The 24,156-nt window shown below is 42.5% G+C and overlaps 1 protein-coding gene across 6 annotated transcripts in view; it reads left to right on the top strand.

Moving 5' to 3' along the window:
- Nucleotides 1-16,369: 16,369 nt before the first annotated feature.
- GRIK4 (glutamate ionotropic receptor kainate type subunit 4) overlaps nucleotides 16,370-24,156 on the top strand; it is a 685,181-nt gene continuing 677,394 nt past the window's right edge. For 5 of the 6 annotated variants that reach the window (XM_074215290.1, XM_074215285.1, XM_074215288.1 and 2 more), the window contains exon 1: nucleotides 17,262-17,457. The gene's annotated coding sequence lies outside the window, so the exon portion shown is untranslated. Of the gene's footprint in view, nucleotides 16,403-17,261; nucleotides 17,458-24,156 lie in introns of those variants that run through there. The other variant, XM_074215289.1, reaches the window with a different exon arrangement.

Below are 24,156 nucleotides of genomic sequence, written 5' to 3' on the forward strand. Positions count from 1 at the left end.
AATACAACATCCATTCCCGTTAAAAACACTAGAAAGTAGGGGCGGCTAGGTGACGCAGTGAATAGAGCACTGGCCTTGGAGACAGGAGTACCTGGGTTCAAATCCAACCTCAGACACTTAATAATTACCTAGTCGTGTGGCTTGGGAAAGCCACTTAAAAATTGTCTTGAAAAATCTTAAAAAAAAAACACTAGAAAGTTTAGGAATAAATTGAGTTTTCCTTAAAATAATAAATAGCATCTATATAAAACCATCAACAAGTATACGGAATGGAAATAAACTCAGAGCATTTACAATAAAATCAGGGTGAAATAAGGATGCCCATTATCATCATTACTATTCAATATAGTATTTAGCAATAGAAAAAGAAATTGAAGGAATCAGAAATAGCAATGAAGGAGTAAAAAACTTTTACTCTTTGCAAATGATATGATGGTATATTTAGAGAACATGAGAAAATCATCTAAAAAACTCCTTTAAACAATTAACAAATTCAGCAAAGTAGCAGGATAAACTCAAATAAATCAGCATTTCTAGATGTGAACAACAAAATCCAAGAGCAAGGGATAGAAATTGAAATTCCATTTAAAGTAACTATAGACAACATTAAATACTTGAGAATCTACCCCTCAGGACAAACCCAGAAACTGCATAAACATAATTATAAAGTACTTCTCACCCAAATAAAGTCAAACTTAAATAATTGGAAAGTATCAATTTCTCATGGTGAGGTCAAGCTAATATAATAAAAATGACAATCCTATCCAAATTAAATTACTTATTAAGTGCCATCCCAATCAAACTAACAAATAACTATTTTACTGAACTAGAAAAAAATAGTAATGAAATTCATCTGGAGCAAGAAAAGGTCAAGAATAGCAAGGGAGGGGCAGCTAGGTGGCATAGTGGATAAAGCACCAGCCTTGGAGTCAGGAGTACCTGGGTTCAAATCCAGTCTCAGACACTTAATAATTACCTAGCTGTGCGGCCTTGGGCAAGCCACTTAACCCCATTTGCTTTGCAAAAACCTAAAAAAAAAAGAATAGCAAGGGAACTGATGAAAAAATATGTAAAGGAAGGTGGCCTAGCTCTACCAGATCAAAGACTATACTTGAAAGTGACAGTCATCAAAACTGCCTGGGACAGGTTAAGAAATAGAGTAATGGATCAGTGGATTAGGATATGTTCAAAAGAAACTGCAGTAAATGACTACAGCAATCTATTGTTTGACAAATACAAAGACATCAACTTCTGGGATAAGAACTCACTATTTGATAAAAATTGTTGGGAAAACTGGAGTGGCAAAAACTGGGCATAGACCCACATATCATACCTTATGCCAAAATAAGATGAAAATGAGTACAGGATTTAGTTATAAAGGGCGACACATAGAGAAATTAAATAGACCAAGAAATACTCTAATAGATCTATAGAAAGAGGACAAATTTATGACCAAACAAGCAATAGAGCACATTATAAATTTTGAAAGAATGATTTTGATTATATTAAATTAAAAATTATTGCACTATTAAAATAAATGCTGCCAAAATTAGAAGGAAAGCAGAAAGTTGGGAAACAATCTTCACAAATAGGAGTTCTGATAAAGGTCTAATTTCTAAATGACATATAGAGAATTGCATCAAATTTATAAGGTTGCAAGTCATTCCCCAACTGACAAATGGTCAAAGGATAAGAATAGACAGTTTTCAAATGAAGAAATTAAAGCTAAATGTAATCATATGAAAAAATGTTCCATATCATCACCTCATACCTAACAGATTGGCCAAGATGAGAAAAAGGGAAAATGATCAATGTTGGAGAGGTTGTGGGAGGATTGTGACTTTGAGGCATTTCTGGAATATGGAACTATACCCAAAGAGCTGATTATAGGTCTATATCCAGAAGAAATTATTAAAAAATGTGAAAAATCCTACATGCTCCAAAATATTTGTAGCAGCTCTTTTTGTAGTAGCAAAGAATTGGAAATTGAGGAGATGCCCATGAGGGAATGGCTAAACAAGTTATAGTATATGAATACTATTACTCTATAAGAAACCATAAGTGGTCGGACTCTAGAGAAGCATGGAATGAGTTATAGGATCTAATGCTGAGCGAAGGGAGCAGAACCAAGAGAACAATGTACACATTAACACTAACATTGTGAGATGATCAACCTTAATGGAAGCAGTTCCTCTCAGCAGTTCAGAAAGCTAGGACAACCCTATTAGACCTTCCATGGACAATGTTATTCCCATCCAGAGGAAGAAAATCAAAACAAAAAACAAAAAACCCTCTCAGAATCTGATGAACACTTTATAAAAATTATCTTTCTGTATACCTCTTTCCTTCAATCCTAATTCCTCATACTGAAAATGACTAATTTTTATCAAAAATGTATTTGCACAGTGCTAACCTGACTGTGATTCTGATGAGAGGGGGGTGGGAAGGGAGGGTGGATGGAAATTTCATAACTTAAAAATATACCTATGGATATGGATGAATATTGAAAAAACTTTCATAACAAGTATTAGGAAAAATAAAATAATTTTTAAGGTTTTTTTTTGCAAGGCAAATGGGGTTAAGTGGCTTGCCCAAGGCCACACAGCTAGGTAATTATTAAGTGTCTGAGACCGGATTTGAACCCAGGTACTCCTGACTCCAAGGCCGGTGCTTTATCCACTATGCCACCTAGCTGCCCCCCAAATAAAATAATTTTAAAAAATTTAAGCTTTTAAAATCTAAATAACAGAGATAAAGAGGCTGATCACAACAGTTATGTCAACTTGCTAAAAATGTCCCTATTTCTCATGGAAATATAAAGTGCACCTTTAGGATCTCAAGAGCCACACATATCCAGTAAGCCCTTAGTTAAGTAAGATCTTGAATGAATGTAAAAAATTTAAGGACTTATTATGTATCTAGCTCTGAGTAAGTACTGAGAATATAAATACAAAAGGAAACAGTCCCTGTGCTCCTTGAACATTTGAAGGAGGAAGCCAATGTTATTTTGGGGACTGGTGGCCCAACATGGAAGTTATAGTCTGTAAAGGCACAAAAGATAGTAAATTAAACAATACATTGGAATGCCCTTTCCAAAAGTAATGACTTAGTTACACTCCAGAGCAAGCAATGAAATTCAGGTATGGGAAATAAATATGGCAAGATCTTTTTCCAATACTTAACAATAAGGAGATGAAAGGCCTCCATTTTCCTAATATCCCTATGCAGTTGGTAAATAAATGTTATAAGGCTTCCATTTCCAAAGACATAAATTGCATTGGAAGGGTACATGAAATAATAACTAAATTTGAATTTGAAGTTTCCTATACTTGAATTCAACATAAAAGCACTTATTCTTCAAGGACCTAGGTTCAAATCTCCCCTCTGATGCTTATTACTGTGCAACTTTAGATAAGACATTTAACCTATCTGAGTCACAGTTAGCTCAGTTGTAAAATGAGGGGTTGGACTAGAAGATAATCTAAAATCCCTTTTATCTACAGCCTAAAAGCTATCACTCTACGAACTATAGTTTGTGCTTTTTGCTTCCATAGGGTGTAGGGACTGTTACGCAGCCTGATACTAAGAAGCAGGAAGGGGACGATTTATTTGGATTCAATCATCTAGAAGACTTGGCAACTTTTTACAAGCTGTTTGTTACATCATGTGTCCAACTCCATCCTGTTGTTGACTGAAGATGTCTCAGTAATCTCTTCTATTGCTTCATAAAACACAGTAATAAAACCAATAGTTGCTTCCCTCAATAGCTTTGCACCAAGAACAACCCCCTTTTCCTCCCCCATCTGGGATGGCAGGATCCACAAATCTCCAGTTACTGTCCAGCAGAATAAAACACCCTAAATCTTTCCTCCTGGTTTTTTAACTGGTTTGTGTTTGTTTTCAGATGCTGGCTGTGTAAAATATTTTCCCTGATCAATGTTTTAACCTTCTTTTCGATATTTATTCAGCTCTGCTGAATATACTGCATTAAACTGAGCTCCAAGGATGGGAGAATAAATCCACATTTCTTTCTGCTCTCTGGAGGTTTCATAATATTTCCCATTATCTGAAGTTATTGTTATACTAGGATATTAATGAGTTTTTTCCCTGCTGGAGTTTTCACTGCTTCTCCCTTTCCATACCTAAAAGAACATAGTTTTGAATTAATATAGGAACCAAGTTATAAATTCTTGCTTCATTTCCTCTGGTTCTTAATCCTTCTTTCAGTTGCATACTATTATACATAATGTGATGTTCCCATCTGTCCATTTCTTTTGACCTCAACAATGATTAAAAGATTAAGCTCTCTGTTCTGTTGTTTTGTTTTCTTTGTAAATTATTTCTGGACACGTTTGGTATATGTTCTTCATAGCTAAGGTATAATTAGCCAAGGAATAGGGAGAGGAGAGGAAGAGGCCAGTGTTGACCCAGGGAGTAAACAGTAACTTTCTTTGCACCCGAATGTTAGATGGGTGAGCATACTAAACAACATGTCACATGATTAACTAACTGTTCTTTCTCTCCTATACTGGAAGAGAGAAAAGCACCTACATACATGAACCCAGATGTGTGACAATAACTTATGTGTGATTGTATGTATGTATTGTGTGTGTGACTGTGCTAAGCAAGAGTCTTTAGAAATGGTTGCTCTGAAGGTCATCTCCTATTTTTATTATCTAACATTTATTAAATGTCAATGTTATATTAGATGCTATGCCAAACAAAGGATAACATGTCTCTAATCTAGCAGATTTACAGACTGGAATACTTTTTGAATTTAGTTTTAGGATTGGTGATTCAATCAACAGCTCAGAATTATAGGATTTAGGGCTAGACAGGGACCTCACCTATCTTCTGCTCTGATTCTCTGTTTTATAGATGAGGAAACTCTAGGTCACATAGAGCATAAACTTACAGCTAGAAGAGACCATCAAAGGCAGTTAAAATATTAGAACTAGAATTTATTTCTTTATCTTGAAGCAGTTTGAATTTCTTTCCCTGAATATCCTGGGACTTTCCAGAGAACTGATAATGTTTACCTTTTCTTTAATAGTTAATAGCTGATATTTATACAGTGCCTTGTACAAGCCAGGCATTGTGCTAGACACTTTATAATAATTATCTCATTTGATCCTCATGACAATTCTGCCAAGTAGATGCTATTATTCCCATTTTACAGTCGAGGAAATCAAGGCAAATGACTTACCCATTAGTCACACAGCTAGAAATAATCTGAACCTGAATTTGAGCTGAGATCTTTCAGACTCAATTTAAATTTCAACACTCTCTATATAAACATGAACATGACCTCTATATTATTTTTAAAAATATATTTTAATGTACATTCATTTAAATGTTTTCAATATGTTTATAGTTTATATTTAATATATTTAATTAAATAGTTTTTTCCAATTACATTAATTTTTTTACATTATTTAAAAATTTTTGAGTTCCAAATTCTCTTCCTCCCTTCTGTCCTTTGAGAAGATAAACAATATGATATATTGCAAAAGAACATGCAAAAAATCCAATAAAAATATAGTAAAAAAATTTGCTTCAATTTGTAGAGTTCATCAGTTCTCTCTTGAAGTAGATAGCATTTTTCATCATGTTACATCTAGATTCTTAAAAGATTTTAGCTCCCTTTATCTAACTTTGGATGAAACTACTCTTGATTTTAGTATATTCTTTGTAATAATTAAACTTATTATTATTAATTTAAATATACATACATGTGCAGAGATATAGACTTGATGGTCCTTCATCCTTTCTACCCCCACACCTACTTTCAGCACTGCAAATAATAATGAGCCTTGTCATTGATCCCTGTACTCTCAGTTTCTTTCCCATTCCAGTTTTTCCTGTACATATTGATACTTCAAAAATTTGGGTCTGACCATGTCACTCCCTGGCTCAAGAAACTGACTCCCTATTGACTCTAGGCTAAACTACAAAGTCCTTTCCTTGTCTTTAAAATCCTTTATAATCCAGCCCTGTATTCTTTTCAATTATTCTCCTTCCTCAAGCTACACTTCAGTCAAACTAGAATATTGATTAGTCTCTATGCATATCATTTTCCTTGACTCATCTTTCTGAATTCAAATCCAGCCCCAGACACTTAGTAGCTGTGTGACCCTGTGCAAGTCATTTAACCCTTCTTGCTTCAGTTTTCTTATCTGTAAAAGCAGAAAAAGGAAATGGCCAACCATTCCAGTAACTTTGCCAAGACAACCCAAATGGGATCACAGAGAGTCAGACATGACTGAAAATGACTGAACAGACACAATACAATAAATGACCCAGATGTGGGGAAAGTACAGAGAACATTAGTAGGATACTCCTAGAAAGAGCACTGATTCTATTAGGAAGAGAAATGATTCTATTCCTCTCTCTGACACTTGATACTTAAGTGATCTTGGGCACTTATTACAACCTTCTTCAGTTTCTTTGTGTGTAAATTGAAGGGTTTGTATTTAGTTGATGTCTAAGATCTTGTCTTATTCGAAATCATATGATTCTAATTTTTGGTTTATTAAGCCAGCTAGAATGGAATTCCTCCTAGCACTTCTATTTGACTAATAATACCATTTATGAAGTACTTTTAAAATTTAACATCTTGTGAGGCTGCAAGTGCAAGTATTTTCATGCCAGTTTTATCCACAAAGAAATTCAGGTTGAAAGAGGTCAAATTACTTATTCAGCATCCATGGGAAATCACAAGATTTTTGACTTAAGAGGACCCTTTGATATCATTTGGCCTTACCCTTTCATTTTATGGCTGAGTAAACTGAGGTCCAGAGGGATCAGATTGACCTGTCTGCAGTCACACAGAGTGCACATGGTAGAGTATAAGATTGGAACCCATGTCTCTCTCGGCTTCAAGTTTAGTAGTACTTTTTCATTGCCCAGACATAGTCTAGTGTGACATGGAAATGTTGAAAGTAACCACCCACTCTTCAAACTAGGGTGAAGAAAGAATTCTTCTGGGTAAATTGACAAGTATCTTAAACTTAGTCATTTTACTATTAGTGTATCACTGGAAGAGACCCAAACTACTGAGAAGATTGTTGTGTCAGTAGGGTATGCAATCTTGTTGAGGTGGTTTTATTCAGAGAGTGCAAATGAAATGCGTCAGGTGAATACTTGCTGCTATTAAACACACATGTATAACTTGGGTATTTCTTTTTTGCAAACTGTCTGCTTAAAACATAGATATTAGATATCCCTGAACCCTTTTATAATTCATGAGATGATTTTATGCTTGCTTTCAACTAAGACAGTATTCTGGACAAGCTGTAAATCCCTAAAAAAACCAGAGGCTGGTTGGAAAAAAATGCTAGCTGCTTTTTGGTGCCCTTATGGAAACTAGACTTGTTCATTCCATTGCTTAGTATTTATTAACACCTATCTGCTAGACATCAGGACTAGGAATGCTAAAATAAAAGGATGACTTCCCTCAATGATCTTCAATCTATTGAAGGTAAGCATAGAGAGTTTATATAGTAAGATCCAATATTTATAGGGGGAGTGGGGTATTCAGTAAGCTTTTCTTCTAGGAGATAGCATTGACCCAGAGATAGCTGGACTTGGAGTCAAGAAGACCTGAATTCAAATCAAGCCTCAGACAAAGACTAGTTGTGTGACCCTGAGCAAATCACTTAAACTCTGACTGCCTCAGTTTCCTCAACTGTAAAATGAGGATAATAATAGCACCTAATCTTCCAGTGTTATTCTGAAGAAGCATAAATGAAACTGGAGATGGAAGCTTGATGGAAGCTAGAGATTTTAAGAGGTAGCATAATGCTGTCATTTTTTTCCCTCAGGACTTAATTGATTTTTGTGTTTAAAATCAAGTGTCAAAAATAATACCTTCTGTCTATATATAATATCTACTTGCATTTCCAGAGACCCACTTTAACCCCACCAACCTATCATTTAGAGCTCTCTATGTCTCTGGACAAGGATCAATTCCATTTGATGCACTGACTGTGTGAAGTTAAGCACTTACTGTTGTGAAGAATGCTGCTCATCATTGGAAGGACTAAATTTCTGTAAGTTCAAGTCCCTGATCTAATGGAGCCTATAGTTTAATAAGAAGAATAGATTGTTATTCTTCAGTGGTTTCAGTCATGTCTGACTCTTCATGACTCCTTTTTGGGGTTTTCTTGGCAAAGATCCCACAATAGTTTGCCATTTCCTTTTCCAGTTCATTTTACAGATTAGGAAATGGAGACAAACAGGATTAAGTGATTAGCTCAGGGTAACGCAGCTAGCAAGTGCCTGAGCCTGGATTTGAACTCAGGAAGATGAGTGCCTGCCCCTCTATCTTCTGTGGTACCTAGCTGCCCTGCCAGGGGCACAGCATATTCAGAGGGAGAGAGAATGTTGTATATGAGGAAGAGCAAGTTTTCACTGAAAATGAAATGTTGAGTTGGAATAATGTAAACTCAGTCTGGAAAAGTAGTTGGAATCAGACTACGAAGCTTTAAATGCCAAACAAGAGTACAATATGTTGTAAAATAGTTATAGGAGAGAACCACTGAATCTTCATGAGAAAGGAAGAAAGACGTTAAGCTTTGAAATTTAGGAATATCAGTTTGGTATTTGTGAGGAAAATGAATTAGATAGGGTCATCATGACTATCGTTTGCTTCTTGGTAGAAAAACTTACTTTGAAGGTGTTTGGCTTCATCACCACCCCAGTGACTCCCTCCTCTATCATGATCTTCTATTTTGTTGGATTCTCTTTTTTTGTTACTAAAATTGTGGTAGTTAACTTATAAGGGCAGTGGAGGCAGAGTGGTGGAAGAAGATGTCTGTGTTTCAACTTCTGTTTCTCTTGCTTAATTAGAAAGAGGGTGATTCCACTAGCCACTTTTTAAATGAAGATAATTTATGCAACTAGATAGTGTGGTTTAGTTGAAAATGCAGTGAATTTGGAATGAGATTTGAGTTCCAAGTTCCAGTTTTGTCATTTAATTACTAAGTGACCACAAGGCACATCACTCAGTCTGTTTTCTCTGTCTGTAAGGCAGAGATCTGAATCATTATCTGTAATGATCCAGATTTAGTTGCAAGGTTCAAATGAGATGCCAAGCAGAATTTGAAAAGTACAAAAAAAAACTATAGAAATTGAAGTTGTGAATATGCATATTTGTTCAAGGACTTTAGAGTTGGTGCTTTTTGTTTTTCCAGTGGGGCAGTAAGCAGGAGGGTGATGGACAATAGAGAAGAGTCAGAGGGAGAGAGAGAGACAGAGACAGAAACAGAGACAGAGGGACGGGGGGGGGGGGGGGGGGAGAGAGAGAGAGAGAGAGAGAGAGAGAGAGAGAGAGAGAGAGAGAGAGAGAGAGAGAGAGAGAGAGAAGGAGAGAAGAAGAACAAGAAGAACAAGAACAAGAACAAGAAGAAGAAGGAGAAGAAGGAGAAGAAGGAGAAGAAGGAGAAGGAGAAGGAGGAGGAGGAGAAGGAGAAGGAGAAGGAGGAGGAGGAGGAGGAGGAGGAGGAGGAGGAGGAAGGGAGGGAGGAGATGACCATGGTCATTGAAGTCTAGATTTTCTTTAAGAGCAAACAAGACCAGCTTTGGAAGCTACAGATTGAATTTATATACTTTAAAAGAAAACTAAGCCAAGTACAACAGATCTACATTTTCATGTGTAGTCCTTTTTTTCTTTTCTATGAATATGAAAACATCCATTTTATTTGGTATTTTCCAAGTTTAGGCTTAACCAAAAAAAAAAAAAAACCCAAACCCAAAAACAAAAAAGAGAAGTCTAACTTGGTTCTATTAAAAAAGAAAATAAAAAACCAAAAATAATACTTTTGGAAATTGCCCCTGGGTAGTGGCCAAGTGACTTTAGGAGATAGGGCAGTTAGGTGTCACAGTGGAGAGAGCACTGACCCTGGGGGTCAGGAGGATGGGAGTTAGAATCCAACCTTGGACACTTGATACTCATTAGCTGTATTACCTTGGGCAAGTCACTTAACCCTGACTGCCTCACATTCTGGGCCATCTCCAATTGTTCTGAATCAAATCTGGCCACTGGACCCAGATGGCCCTGGAGGAGAAAGTGAGGCTTGTGATTTAGCATAGCATCTCCCTCACTCAAATCCAATTCATGTGTTTGTCGTGGCATCAACTCCCTGGTTGTCATGGTCTTTTTTGAAATGAAGGACAAACACCCAAGTCAGGACATATAGGAAAATACAATTGCACTTGTTCAAATTCAGTTGAGGGATGGCAATAGGACATGGGAGATATTCTGATTACTTGCAGGTGGAGAGAGGTCTGAAAGTGGGTACCAAGAGAAGAATTTTAGGGCAATAGGACCCTCAAACTGAGGGTTAGTGGCAATGTTCCCACCTGCTATGAATAGTGATGAAGTTTGGCCTTAGGGGAAGTACAGATAGGATGACTACACATGGTAAAATCCCCCCAACCCACTTTGGCTATTAAGTAAAACTGTAGGATTCAATCTAAGTATTCACTGCACATTCCCCTCTCATCCTTCCTCTGCATATAGGGAGAAGTAAGGACACATGGAAAGGCTAGAGGATGAATCAGACTCAGTAAGGAAAGTTGAAGAATGAAGATACGAGCTCTGTCTTGATCAACGAGGATCTGTATTTTCAATTTAATTCCACTGTGACCATCTCTTTTTATGCCCAGAATAATAAAGAGGCGATAAGAAAATGCTGGAGGAAGGAGGAACAGAATAATAAAACTGTTGTTCATATGGGAGAGAGGGCTGGGATTCATTTATGATGGGCTTGGTCTTCCTCAGTGAGTTGGACTGCACAGACTGGAAGCCTGTGGCTGAGAACCCTGGACCTCTGACCAAATTAATCAGTCGGTTAGGTAGTCAACAACCAGCTGGTCCTAAGCCTGCCCTGTACCAAGTGCTGAGGATTAAAAAAAATAATAAATATCAATCCTTGTTCTTGAGGAGCCCTGAGTTGAATAGGGAAGCCAACATGCCAATAACTGTATACAAACACATAATACAAACAAGACAAATTTGAAGTGATTAGCAGAGGGAAAGAATTATATTTGTTCTTTAACAACCCTGAGAAGCTGATCCAGGATCCCCCAACTTTTGACCAGAAATGCCAATGATGATGGCAGCGAAAGTTTTGGTTTCATTTGGGATCTTGGGGTAAAAGTTCAAATAAAAAAGAGAAATTATTTTTACAACTTTAATTCTGCCTCAATACTGGCTCCAGTAAGTTAATCCTTTAGGAATGAATCATTTATCTCCTAAGCAGGTCCTAAGAGCAAAACATGGAGGGGATTATTTTTATTTTTAGAGATTTCCATGGGGTTCTCTAGGGTTGGTCCAATTGCATATACTGGTATAAGATACCAAAAAAGACAAGTTATCAGGCTCTTCTCAAATCTCTGTGTTTCTTATAGCTCTGATTCCCTGTGTTTGCCACACAGAAGGGAACAGATGAACAAACCTTTATATATTTGATAAATGCAGACAGATGGAAAAAGCTTGACTTCCTGGCTAGCAGTTAGTGAGGTGGTCCAGTGGATAGAGCTCTGGACCTGGAATCAGAAAAATTAGCATTCAAACCCAGCCTCAAACTCTTTCTAATTGAGTGATCCTGGGGCAAGTCACTTAATCTCAGTCTGCCTCACTTTCCTTAACTGTAAAATAGGAATAGTAATAGCATTTACCTCTCAAGGCTGGTGTGAGAATAAAATGGAATACTCTTGCTTCCTTTCTTGAGTGGCTCCTTTTTCTTCCCTTTCCCTTAATAGTTTTATTATTATTATATATGTAATAAGGCAGAAGGAGACTATGAAAGGAATTACTTTGTTCCTCTGTTCTCCCATTTCCATGATGGAAATATTATCTCATAAATATATTTTGGATCCAAAGTAGAACATAGAAAAAGGATGGGGGAGGGGAGATGAAGGGATGAAAGATATGTATTTATTTTTCATTTTAATGTGTGGTATTCTACTCCTTGGGGACAAAGGAGACAGGCACAATGAGAGAAGTGCTAGGAACTTTAATATGTCACTGGATCAGTGATCTCATCAATGTGGGGATTTCCTCCAACAATGCAGATTGCATCCTAGCCATGCCTGCAATTCAAGAAGGGACTCATGAACTAGCTTCCCCTGACTAGCTTGTATTCTGTACACAGAGTCCTTGCTTGATTGTCAATATACCTAGGTCCCAAGCAGTGTAGTGAAAGATTACCACCAGGCTATGTGAGGACAGATTGTACCATATCCAACATCATGGCACAGGTTTTTTTCCTTTTAAAATAGTATTTTATTTTTCCAATTACATGTAAAATCAATTTTTAACATTCATTAAAAACAGAATTTGATTTCCAAATTCCCTCCCTCCCTAAAACAATAAGCATTTTGATATAGGGTTATATATGTGCAATCATGTAAAACATGTTTTCATATTAGTCACAGGAAAGAAAAAACAGACCAAAAGGGGAAAATAAACCCTATAAAAAAGAAAGTGAAAATTGTAGACTTCAATCTGCATTCAGACTACTTTAATTCTCCCTCTGGGTTTGGAAAGCACTTTCCATTTTGAGTTCCTTTGGAATTGTCTTGGATCATGGTATATTGTTGAGATGAGCCAAGTCATTATAGTTGATCATCACACAACATTGCTATTACTGTGTAAAATGTCTTCCTGGTTCTGCTCACTTCACTTTGCACTAATTCATATAAGTCTTTCCAGTTCTAGGCTCTACTGAGCTCTGATCTCCCTTTTGCCCTACTTCAGGGTCATCATCCCAGATGTGGATCAGTTTATAATTTTTATCTTTCCCCTATAGTAGGAGTTCTTAACATGTGGGGTGTGTGCATCTATGTGTAAGGAACTCTGCAGACCACTACTCAAAATAGTATTTTTAAATACATTAGATAAAATATGTAAGATTAAAAAGAAAACCAATTAAATTGAAATATGATTATCAAAATTTTTTAAGTTCACTGAAGCCAGTAATGTGAAAATGTTTTGTATGACTATATATATATATATATATATATATATATAGGGTATCAAATTTCTTGCCTTTTCAGCAAATGAGGGAAGGACAGAGGGGAGGGAGAGAATGCAGAACAAAAACTGTAAAAAAAAAACTGTAAAAAAAGAATAAATCAAAACTAGTTTCACACATATAAATTCATTGATCCTAGGTTAAGAAACCTCATCCTATAGACTATAGATTCCAAAAATGAGTTGGTGTTCTCTTCTTTGTCCTTCTCTTGAGAGATGCTTGGGGGAGAAAAATGAAGTGAGTTTGGCTGGAATTAAGTTTTTTGATTGACCAGGAGCACTAATATTCAGTAGTAAGAAAAGTGCAGAAGCAGTGAGAGTCTCCAAAAGAGACACTTATCAGAAAAGATGGAAAGTATAGGGCTGAATATGGCAGAAAGTGAAAGGGAAGTGCTATTATTCCAAATACCCCAAGGGAAGGCCAGGTGCCATGGGAGATTATGGATGGCCTCTCTGTTTTGATATGAGTAAGCTTCCAGCTATATTGCTTTCTGTGAGGATCACCCAATAAATGTGTCATATTGTTCCAGATATTCTGGGTAAAAAGTCAATTCCTACAGATGGTGGAGCTAAACAGGGGACAGATCTTTTTCCTCTAGAACCTCAAAGTGGTGCCCCTCCTGACAACATCCCTCTTCTCTCCTCAGCCCTAGCAATAAAGCAGTCTTCAGTCAAAGAATAAATAGTTTCTAACCAGGTGTGGTCTTGCTGGTCTTCAAGATCTATTTGAGGAGCAGGACTGGGATCTTAGAAGTCACCCAGTCTAGGGGCAGTTAGGTGACACAGTGGATAGAGCACCCAGGAGGACCTGAGTTCAAATATGACCTCAGACAATTAATAATTGCCTAGCTGTGTAACCTTGGGCAAGTCACTTAACTCCATTGCCTTGCAAAATCAAACAAAAACAAAGAAGTCACCCAGTCTAACCAACTCATTTTGCTGGTGAAGAAACTGACTCAAAGATAAGAGGTAATTCCTCCACAGCCCCATGGTGATGGCATGAACTGTGACTAGAACCCAGATTTTCTGGCATAAATTCAATGTAACAGTAGTTCTTAAGTCTCAGTTATATGAAAGGGATTTTGGTAGATGTGTGTGTGTGTGTGTTTATATTCATATATGTATGAGAGAGAGAGAGAGAGAGAGAGAGAGAGAGAGAGAGAGAGAGAGAATGACCCTGCCTTAAGGGACTTACCAATTTCAGTCTACTACCTTCTGTCCATTTTGCTTTATGAGGAAATGAACTCAATTATATTCCACAAACAACTAATACCTCCTATGCAGAATTAAAGAGATCAACCAGATGAGTGAGCTCTGCCCCAGAGAAATCAGTCATTTCTATAAGGTTCCCATGGAGAAATAATTGAGTGGTGCAGTGAGAAAAAACTCTCCTTTTGGAGTCAGGGGAGCTGAGTTGCTTGGAATCTTGACTTTGTCTTTGACTGTGTGACCAAGGGTAGTCCCTTCCTCCCTCTGGGTCTCAGTTTCCTAGTCTATACAATTGAATTTACCTCTACGGCCCCTTCCGGTTCTAACTCTTTGCTCCGAAAACCAGCATTTCTGAATCACAATCTGAGCTTTGAGGTTTAGACTGACGACTTATTGCTGTGGGAGAGGAAAGATCTGAGAATCAGAAGTCTTCTGCTTGAACATCAGCCCGTTTATTAGTCATGTGACAGAAGGCACACACCTGTTTGGTACTCTGCTTTGGAATCCATAAAAATGGCGTGATGATGGCTTTGGCTAATAATGGCCTGCCTATATGCATCCCTGTAAGTTTGATTTATTTGTGTTTTGGCAAGACACCGGGGCTAAGTGGCTTGCCCAAGGTCACACAGCTGGGTAATTCTTAGTGTCCGAGGCCTGCACCCAGCGCGGCCCCCATCACTTTAAGTTCCACAAAGCACTGTGACACGTCTCAGTTTGCTGACAGCTCCGGGAGGCAGGTGCTGCTCCCTCTCTCCACTCTCCAGAAGAGGAAACTAAGGCAGGTGGGCTGGAGTGGGTCAGGGGCCTGAACTGGAGGTGGGCTTCCCTGCTCCGGCCCCGGGTCTCTTCCCGTGGTGCTTCCACCCCACCTGCTCCACCGCCTCGCTGGCTCCGGGAAGTTCCTTTCCTCCTGGAACCTTGTTTTTAGAAGCAGGAAACACCAAGCACAGGGGCGCCTCCTCCCCCGCCGCGGCCATGGCGCCCGGGGCTCGGGCCCCGGGAGCGCGTCGGTGCTCGGGCTGCGGCTGGACGCCCATTCCGCGTCCCGGGAGAAAGTTCATGGGCTCTGTGCGCCCCGGGGCGGGGAGCTCGGCTCGTTCCGGCGGGGCGGGCCCGAGGCTGCCTGGCCCGGCTCCTCCGTCTTCTGGCCTCCGCGCTCCCCGCTTCTTCCCGACTTGTCCCCGGCCCTCCGGAGGCTCCTCCGCGGCCGGCCGGTCCTCCCGGCCTCCGCCCCGCCGGGCCCTCTCCCTTCGCGCTGGCCACGCTCTGCCCACCAGGGGGAGCCCCGCGCCCGTGGAAGAGCGGCTCCTCCGCTCCCCGCGGCCCAGCGGCCCGGCTGGGTCTGGCCCGGCCTGTCTGCGCTCGGGCTGCCCGGGCCGGCCCGCCCCGGCCCCGCCTCCCCGCCCGCGTCCCGAGCGCCGGACTCGGGGCCCGGAGCCCCCCGCCCCCCGCCGGCCCGAGGCCGCGCCTCCCCGCACCTGCCCGCACCTGCCCCCCGCCCGCCACAGGTGGGCCGACACGCACACGCGCCCCCTTCACCCCTGGCCTCAGGTGCCCCCACACTGGCCCGTGAGCGCACCTGCGCCACACGCCGTGCCACACGCCGTGCCACACGCAGGCCCTTCGCTTCTGCGCGGCCCCCCACATCGCACTTCTCCGCTCCGGCTTGGCGCCCGCACACACGCCCCTGCCCGTGCCCGGTGCGGGGCGCCCGTGCCCGGTGCGGGGCGCCCGTGCCCGGTGCGGGGCGCCCGTGCCCGGTGCGGGGCGCCCGTGCCCGGAGGCCGCCTCGCCGCACGCGTGCACCCCCCCCTCACACGCTGCACTCACACACACTCCACGGTGGCCCCCCGCCCGCCCCGGCCCGCAGCGCCCCGGCCCCCCGCCTCCGCCCGGCCCGCGCGGGCGCCCCGCTGCAGTGCCCGCGCCGGCCGCGGGGTGTCGCCGCGCCGCCCGGCCTCCCCCCCCCCCCCCCGCCCCCCCCGCTCCCGGCTCTCCCTGGCTCGCAGGGGCCGGACACAGACGGCCTCGGGCTGCCGGCGGAGCGGGCGGGAGCGCGGCCGCCGCTGCGGAACAGGGGCAGGGAGGCGGCCAGCGGCGCCCGGAGCCCCTCGGCGCGGGCCCGGCGCGGCCCCCGGAGTCCGGACCGGCCAGGTAGGGCGCCGCCCCCGCGCCCCGGCCCGCGCCCCCGACGCCGCCCCCGCCCCCGCCCGCGCCCCCTCCCCTCGCGGCCCGGGCCCCCCGCCGGGCCGCCCCCGCCCCGCCGCCCCCCGCCCGGCCCCGGGGCTCCCGGAGCCCGGCATCCGGGATGGGGAGTGAGGGGGCACCCGGGAGCCCGCAGTGGTGAGTGTGTCAGAGTGGCTGTGCGCGTGTCTGCCAGTGCGCGTGTGAGTGTCTGTGTCACGGTGTGTGGAGGGGGTGGCTGCTGGAGAGGCGCTTCGACAGGCACAACCCGAAGCTGGAATCGGCGGGGCCTGGGAGCCGGAGCCGGAGAGGTGTGTGTGTGTGCGTGTGTGTCTGTCTGTCTGTCGCTGTGTCCGTGTGTGTGTGTCCGTGTGTGTCCGCGTGTGCGCCCGTGCCCGTGCGCGCGGCCAGGGGAGACGGGCTCGGGGGCGAGGGGACCCTCCCCGGGGCCGGGGCTCCAGGGCCACACGGGGAGGAGCCCGAGAGCCGGCCGGGCCCGGCCGGGGTCTGGGCGCGGAGGGAGGCGGGAGCGGAGCCCCGGGCGGGCTCTGCCCAAGCCGCGCAGCCCGAGAGCCCCCGGCCGGACCCCCCGCCGGAGGGAGCCCGCACCGTCCTCCGCGCTGCCATCTTCCCCGCCGCCCGCCGCCCGGCCGCCGCGCCGGGGCCACCTCTCTGTCTCCCCCCAGCGGAGCTCCGGCCGCGTGGCGGAGCGGCTCGGCTGGTCCGGGGAGGGCAGTGGGACCCGGGGCTCGTGCCCTCCCGGGGGCCGCGGATGCCCGTGCCCCCCGCTGTGTGAAGGGTCGGCAGCCTGGGTCCTCTCCCCCTTTCCAGACGGCTGCCCCAACCCCAGCCAAGGAGACCGTCTCCCAGTACCAGCCTCACGCTACCTGTGGCTCACTTGGGGGACGAAGCACCTCCTCCCTCACCCAGGAACAGACCAGCGTCCACCCGGGACGGACGCTGCTCTTCTGCCAGCGGACACCCCAAGGAGGTAGAAGCTTCTGCCTTGTCCTGGGAATCTTGTGGTACGTTTGCTGGGAAGCAGGGAGGAATCGACTTCTCTATTCTCAAAAAAGTAGGAGGGTACCCCCGGGGTCTCCCGGCCCAGCATCATTGTGCTAGCCCCCTTTTCTGAAGTTGTAGCTCCTTCACAATAAATCGGGTTGATTCTTTCTCCCTGTTGGCTGGACGTGTTCCTCAAGGTCATGACCCTTTGAAGAATTAATCTGAAATGCACATATTACAGTTATCTGGATTTCTTCAGCTTATTGACTTTTATGCCATTTTTGTTGATCAAGCCTTCCTCCGAGGGCCAAGACCTCTGTTCTTCCATTAGCCTTCGCTCAGATTTCCTCTCCCTCCCCCAATCCTCCAATCGGAAGTTTCCCTTCGTTTCCTAATGCCCCTGTACCTGCTGTCCCAATAAGACACAATGAGAAGTGACCCACCTGTCTGGAGCTGACTCCCTCAAGGGGATCCGTCCAGAGGAGGAACTAAGGCCTCTGAACCCTCCATGGGGAGGGAGACAACATTGATGCTAGTGGGATGAGGTGGGGAGGGTCCTAGGTTGGGGAAAACTTTGATTTTCTTTGACCCTTCAAATCCCTTTCATAGACTAATGTTGCCTCCTCTGCCCTTAAATGCTTTGTGTCTGTTTCTCAGTTTGACAGAGAAATAGATAGATAGATAGATAGATAGATAGATAGATAGATAGATAGATAGATAGATAGAAGAGAGACACAGAGAGATAAAGACAGAGACAGAGACACAGAAACCTACAGAGAATAGAGTGAGGGAGAGGAAAAGGGAAAAGGGGGAAGGTGTTGTTCTAGGTGTTGTTAATCTAGGAAAAGAAGAGAGTTTTTGTTTAAAAAGAGATGAACTGAGAAGGGATTCTGAAACTGAATGACTATGAGTGAAGCCCCTGAGGTGGATAAAGAAGAAGACCCTTATAATTACTAGGGGCATTATCTAATAAACCCTTACAAGATGTAAAATAATATTGTTGCAATATGTACGTTAATGTACAAATGTGTAACCATTAGTTGCAACCAGTGGAAGTGATATCAGGGAGATGGAAATATTGAATGTGTTTTAAATCACTTAGGTGAGGAGAGATCTAGAGGCAATTAGGTTAATGTAGTTCACATCGTAACCTACGACTTTCTTAACTTTTATTTGCCTCAGTTTCTCCAGTTGTAAAATGGGGACAAGAATAGAACCTGTCTCCTAGGGTTGCTGTGAGATATTTGTGAAATACTTAGCAAAGTGCCTGATATATATATATATATATATATATATATGTATGTATATATATGTATGTATATATATGACTATAGAAACATACATACATATTTCATATATATGTATATATTTCATATATATACATATATATATACCTATAGATATCCCCATCCTTGATAAAAAAAGAAAATGTTTATAAGACTGGAAATGAATAAGTAAATTGTGGCCAATCTGTTTGGGAGAGAATTTTCAGCTATTTCTGCATAAGAATGCCTAACCATTTGTATAATACTTTTCAAAAAGCTTTCAAAAAGATTATTTCATTTATTCTCTACTGAAAACCTATGAAAATAGTCAGTGTAGGTTTTAATTATTCCTGATTTTTTTTAGATGAGGAAACTGAGGCCCAAGCTCATACAGTAATGAGGTAAACCTGAGTCTCACAGAAATGCAGAATCTTAGAGTTTAAAGCCTCCTTAGAAGCCATTCTTCTCCATCTTGGATCTGGACTCAGACTCAGCTTTTCAAACTTTTAAAAGCCCAGTGCTTTTCTCAGGGCTCTGCCTCTACATTCTGGTCCCTAGATAACAGAACTAAGCTCCCCACTCCTATCCTCTCCATTGATATGTTCATTCACTTCAGTAACCACCCCCCTTCCTTTTTTCTGTCCATTTCTGTTGTCTCCTTTAAAATCTGTCTCAAAACTTACCTTTTTTCACAGTTGCCAAATATCCATATTAACTCTGTCCAACTTCATTATTTTTTGTATCTGTGTCGCTTTACACATTTAAAGTTGCCCTAATGGGATATATAGATATATGAGTGTCATCTTATTTTGGCATACTCACATTTTAAAAAAGTTTTTCTTAAGCAAGGTCCAAACATCTGCCTATCAACTCATTCTCTTTCTCTCTCCCTCCCTCCCTCTCCCTCCCTCCTTGCCACACCCCCAGATACATTTACCGTATGTCTGCCATGTGCAAGGCACATTCTGTCTTCAAACCCCTCCTTTTATTTCTAAGCTGGTACTCTCTCATAAAATGTCCCCCTTGCTATCCCCAGGACACCCCAGTAGAGAAGCTTGGAAGCATCTTTGACATCTTCCTTAATATCGACAAGTCATGCTAAATCTTCCTTTCTTCATGTCTCTAGAACCTCTCCATTCTTGCAACTATGGCTATCCCCTTCAGGCCCTGGCTGGATGACTGCAGTAGCTTCCTCATTGTTCTCCTTGGCACCAGTCTCTCTTCCAGTTCACCCCACACCACTGCCAGATTAATTTTCCTAAAACATTGCTTTTGACAAATTGTTCTGCACAAAAGCTTCCTCATTGCCTACAGGATAAAACTGTTAACTCCTTAGTCTGGCATTCAAGGCCCCCCCACAGTCCCTAACCTTCCAAACTCATCACCCTCTCATTTCCTACCTGAGTCAGACTAGCCTTCTCATTGTCTCCCTGAAATGCTGTGCTTTTGCAGAGTATCACAGAAACTCAGAGATAGGGACCTCCAATATATACTTGAGTTGGAACTCCTTTTACATTATGTCACCATCAAGCCAGTCTTTATTTGGAGGTCTCCACTGAAGAAGAATCTACTCCTCTGTGGGTAGTCATTTTACTTTTTTTTTAAATGAGTAATCCAGGTTAGGTGACTTGCCCAGGGTCATACAGCTGCTAAGTGTCAAGTATCTGAGACTGGTTTTGAACTAAAGCCCCCCTGGTTCCAGGGCTGGCATTCTATCTAACTGCACCACCTAACTGCCCCATTCTACTTTTGAATGCTTTAATTTTTAGGAAGTTTTCTTAGAAAACAGTGGGTGAACCCAAAGACCTGCACTTTTCAGTCCACTCAATCAAGTTATTACTCCCACCTAATTAATGTAACTAATAATATGATATATGCCATGATTCTTTTATTGGGTGAGACCACTTCTTTGATTGAATTATAGAATCAGTGAAAGATGAAAAAGAGGGAGGAACAATTCCTAAACACCTCATTTGAAACAATCAATCAACCAACGGCATAAACTAGGTGGGCAAAAGTCATCAATCAATTTGAAAGGAGTGAAATGCTTACAGCCATTGGATGAAATGAGATATTGCTACAGAGGAAGTATATTGAAGTTGGTTGAAGAGAATTTGGTCAAGCCTGTGGGGCTTGGATAAAAGCAACAAACCAGGTTTCCAATAGCCAGTCCAGTGATGGAGCAGCACCAGCCAAGCCCCTGAGAGGAAATCAGAACTGAGGGGATAGTGAGCAGAGAGAGTTTCTGCCTTTTCTCATCCCCTCCTTGCCCAGAGGAAGGGATACTCAGTGTTCCTGGAAGAGCAAGTGCTAATGGTATTGCTTACATCAGGAGCTTATGATGGTTAGATGGAAGAAGCATTTTAAAAGGGCCTACTAGGTGCCAGGCATTTTATGAATGTTATCTCATTTGAGCATAATTCTGTTCTTGGACCTCTTGTCTTCTCTGTCTATAATACTGTACTTGTTGATCTCTTCAGCTCCCAGGGATTTAATGATCATATCTATGCTGATGATTCTTATATCTTTCTTTCTTGCCCTATTCTCTTTGCTGACTTCCAATCTTGTAAGTCCAAACCTTTCAGACATCTTGTACCCCATGGCCGGTAGACATCCTAAACTCAATATGTCTAAAAGTGAAGTCACTATCTTTACCCCTATACCCTCCCTGCCTCTTACCTTCCCTCTTGCTGTAGAGGGCAATTCAATCCTCAATTGGATTCCTCCAAGCTAGGAATCATTCAAGATTCCGCATTCTCTCTCATCCCTCTTATTCAGGCTATTGCCAAAGCTTGACCATTTCACCTTTGCAATATTTCTTGAATATGCCCCCTTCTTTTCTCTGCCATTGTTACTATGTTGATGCAGGTTCTTTAACCTTATGCTTGGATTATTATGTTAGACTGCTTGGGGGTCATCTCTCTCATCTCTCCCTACTAGAAGTCCATTCTCCATTCAGCCAACAGAATGATTTTTCCTAAAATTCAGGTCTGATCAAGTCACTACCCAACTCAATAAACTCTAGTGACTCCCAACTGCCTCCAGAACCAAATCCAAAGCTCTTATAACTTAGTCACCTCCTTCCATCTTTTTATACCTTATTCCCCCCACATATACTCTTTGATCCAGTAACACTGGCCTCCTGACTAAGACACTCCATCTTATGCTTGGAATGCTGTCACTCCTTTGCTCTATCAACCTCCCTGACTACCGTTAATCCCAACTAAAATCCTACCTTCTACCTCTATCAAAAACATACCCGGTCACCTCTTACTTCTAGGGCAGAGAATACCTTTTGCCTTTTTAAAATTTTGTCTCCTCTGTGCTTGACACTCAGTAAGCACTTAATAAATGTTTATTGATTAATTGATCCTAAAATAATGGGGGGGTGAAACTGAGGCAGAGAGAGGTTAAATGACTTGCGCAGGATCAGACATCTAGTTACTATCAGATATGAACTCAAGTGTCCTTGACTTTAGACCCAGTGCCACCCAGAGTTCATCTCCATGGCAAACTGGACTCACCAAAGAAAGGCGACTAGTATTCTACTGGAACCTTGACCCCAGGAAAGATAACTTGGGGTACACAATGAGGACCAAGGAGGGAGAAAAAAGAACGTCATCCAATGAGGAGCTGTGAAGTTTCCCTTTGCCAAATATGCTTTCTAAACTTGAGCCCACTTTGCCCAGGACTCGATAGATACTTGTGGGACAGTATATCCAATCTTTTAGTTTTGGGGTTTTTGGGAGGGGGGTTGGAATGTTTTTAGTCCTTTAGTACTTGTTATTTCTTCTCAGTAAACATCTCCTTGTAAAAGTTAATTAATGTTAATAGACTAAATGATATTAGAAAGCCCAAACAAGTGAGCTCCCTAAGCAACAGAGAAACCCCAACTCCCCTGGGTTACCTCTAGAATTCCATGGGAGGCAGAGTCAGCTGCCCTCTGGGATAAGTCCAGAGACTATGCTATGTTTGCATGGAGTTGAAGACAATTTCTCTTTATTTTAGAAGGGGACTTTGACCCAAGAACTGGTTTAGGATTATTGAAAGAAAGTGAAATACTGTGTTTTGCACATGGCTCTCTGAACCTTGATGCTTTCACGACCTAGCTCATCCACAGAACCCCCACTAATGGTGCAGGTTACCCACATAGTTTTTCATCTGAGTAGCTTTTGTTTATGCCCTTTTATAAGCTCTTTACAGGAGGCAGTAGGCCCACCCAGTGCAGTGAGGCCCTCCTCCAGAACACTTGACATTGCAAGGATACCAGTGGAGCCAGGACACAATAGGTGACTACCCTTTATTCCTTGTTCTCCAGTCAGATAACCTAAGTTTGAATCCAGGCACTGCCTCTTTCTATCTGTGAGATATTGGGCAAGTCATTTCCTTCTGTGGGGCTCATTTCCCTAATCTGTAAAAAAAAGAAACAGACCATTTGCCTCCTAAAAGGCCCTTCTAGCTCTAGAATGAATGAGTGAATGAATGAGACATTCAAGTACCTGCTAGGTTTGAAATACTGTACTAGCCCTGGGGATATAAATAGTAGAGCAGCAAAAGTGTCTGTGCTCTTAGAAATCTTTTGGGTTTTTTTGGCAAGGCAATGGGGGTTAAGTAACTTGCCCAGGGTCACACAGCCAGTAATTTTCAAATGTCTGCAGTTGGATTTGAACGTAGATCCTCCTGACTCCAGGCTGGTGTGCTATCCACTATGTCACCTAGCTATCCCCAGGAGCTCCTCTTCTCATGGAGGAAATAGCATATTATGGATAGTTTTAGGTGCAAATTAAGATGGAAAGGTCCCATGGTCTTTAGCGTGCAGTGGCATAGCAGATGGCAGTGACTTTTCTTTCATGTCATAATTTCATGTCATACTATCACTGGGGTTCTTGGGCCCAAGGTTCTGGGCTATTCCCTTTAGGGTTTGAGAAGAGATGATTGTCTAGGTGGTGATGGTGGCATGACTTGTGGGTCACTTGCTATCTCCCTCAGGGCATACCACTGCTTCAGCTAAACTGGCTTACCTGTGCTTTGAGTGGGAGTTGATGGGGATGGCTAGCTCCTACTCTATAGGAGTTAATTCCCTAGATGTTGGCTATGAAGACTGTTGATTTTTTTATACCATGTCTCTACTGGTAATATGTTGCAACCTGCTTCTGCCCATCCTGTACCTGTCCATGAAGCTTTAGGTTACCTGCCTTCTCTGCTTGGACCAATCATATTCTTTAAGGTTCAGATGAATTCATACTCTCTGTATGAAGCCTTTGCAGATCGCATTTAATCTCTCCAACTCTCAAGTCATCCAAGGCCTGTTGCCCTTTGGAACTCAGCTTATATCTGCTGCTACTATTAGTTCCCCTTTCAAGTGTATTTATATCTTGTCTCCTCAGTCAAATCAAAAGCTTCTTGAGGATAGCCAACTCCTTGGTTGGTACTCAGTAATTTTTTTTTTGATTA

Source organism: Macrotis lagotis, chromosome 1 (genome assembly GCF_037893015.1).
Source record: "Macrotis lagotis isolate mMagLag1 chromosome 1, bilby.v1.9.chrom.fasta, whole genome shotgun sequence".
NCBI lineage: Eukaryota > Metazoa > Chordata > Mammalia > Peramelemorphia > Peramelidae > Macrotis > Macrotis lagotis.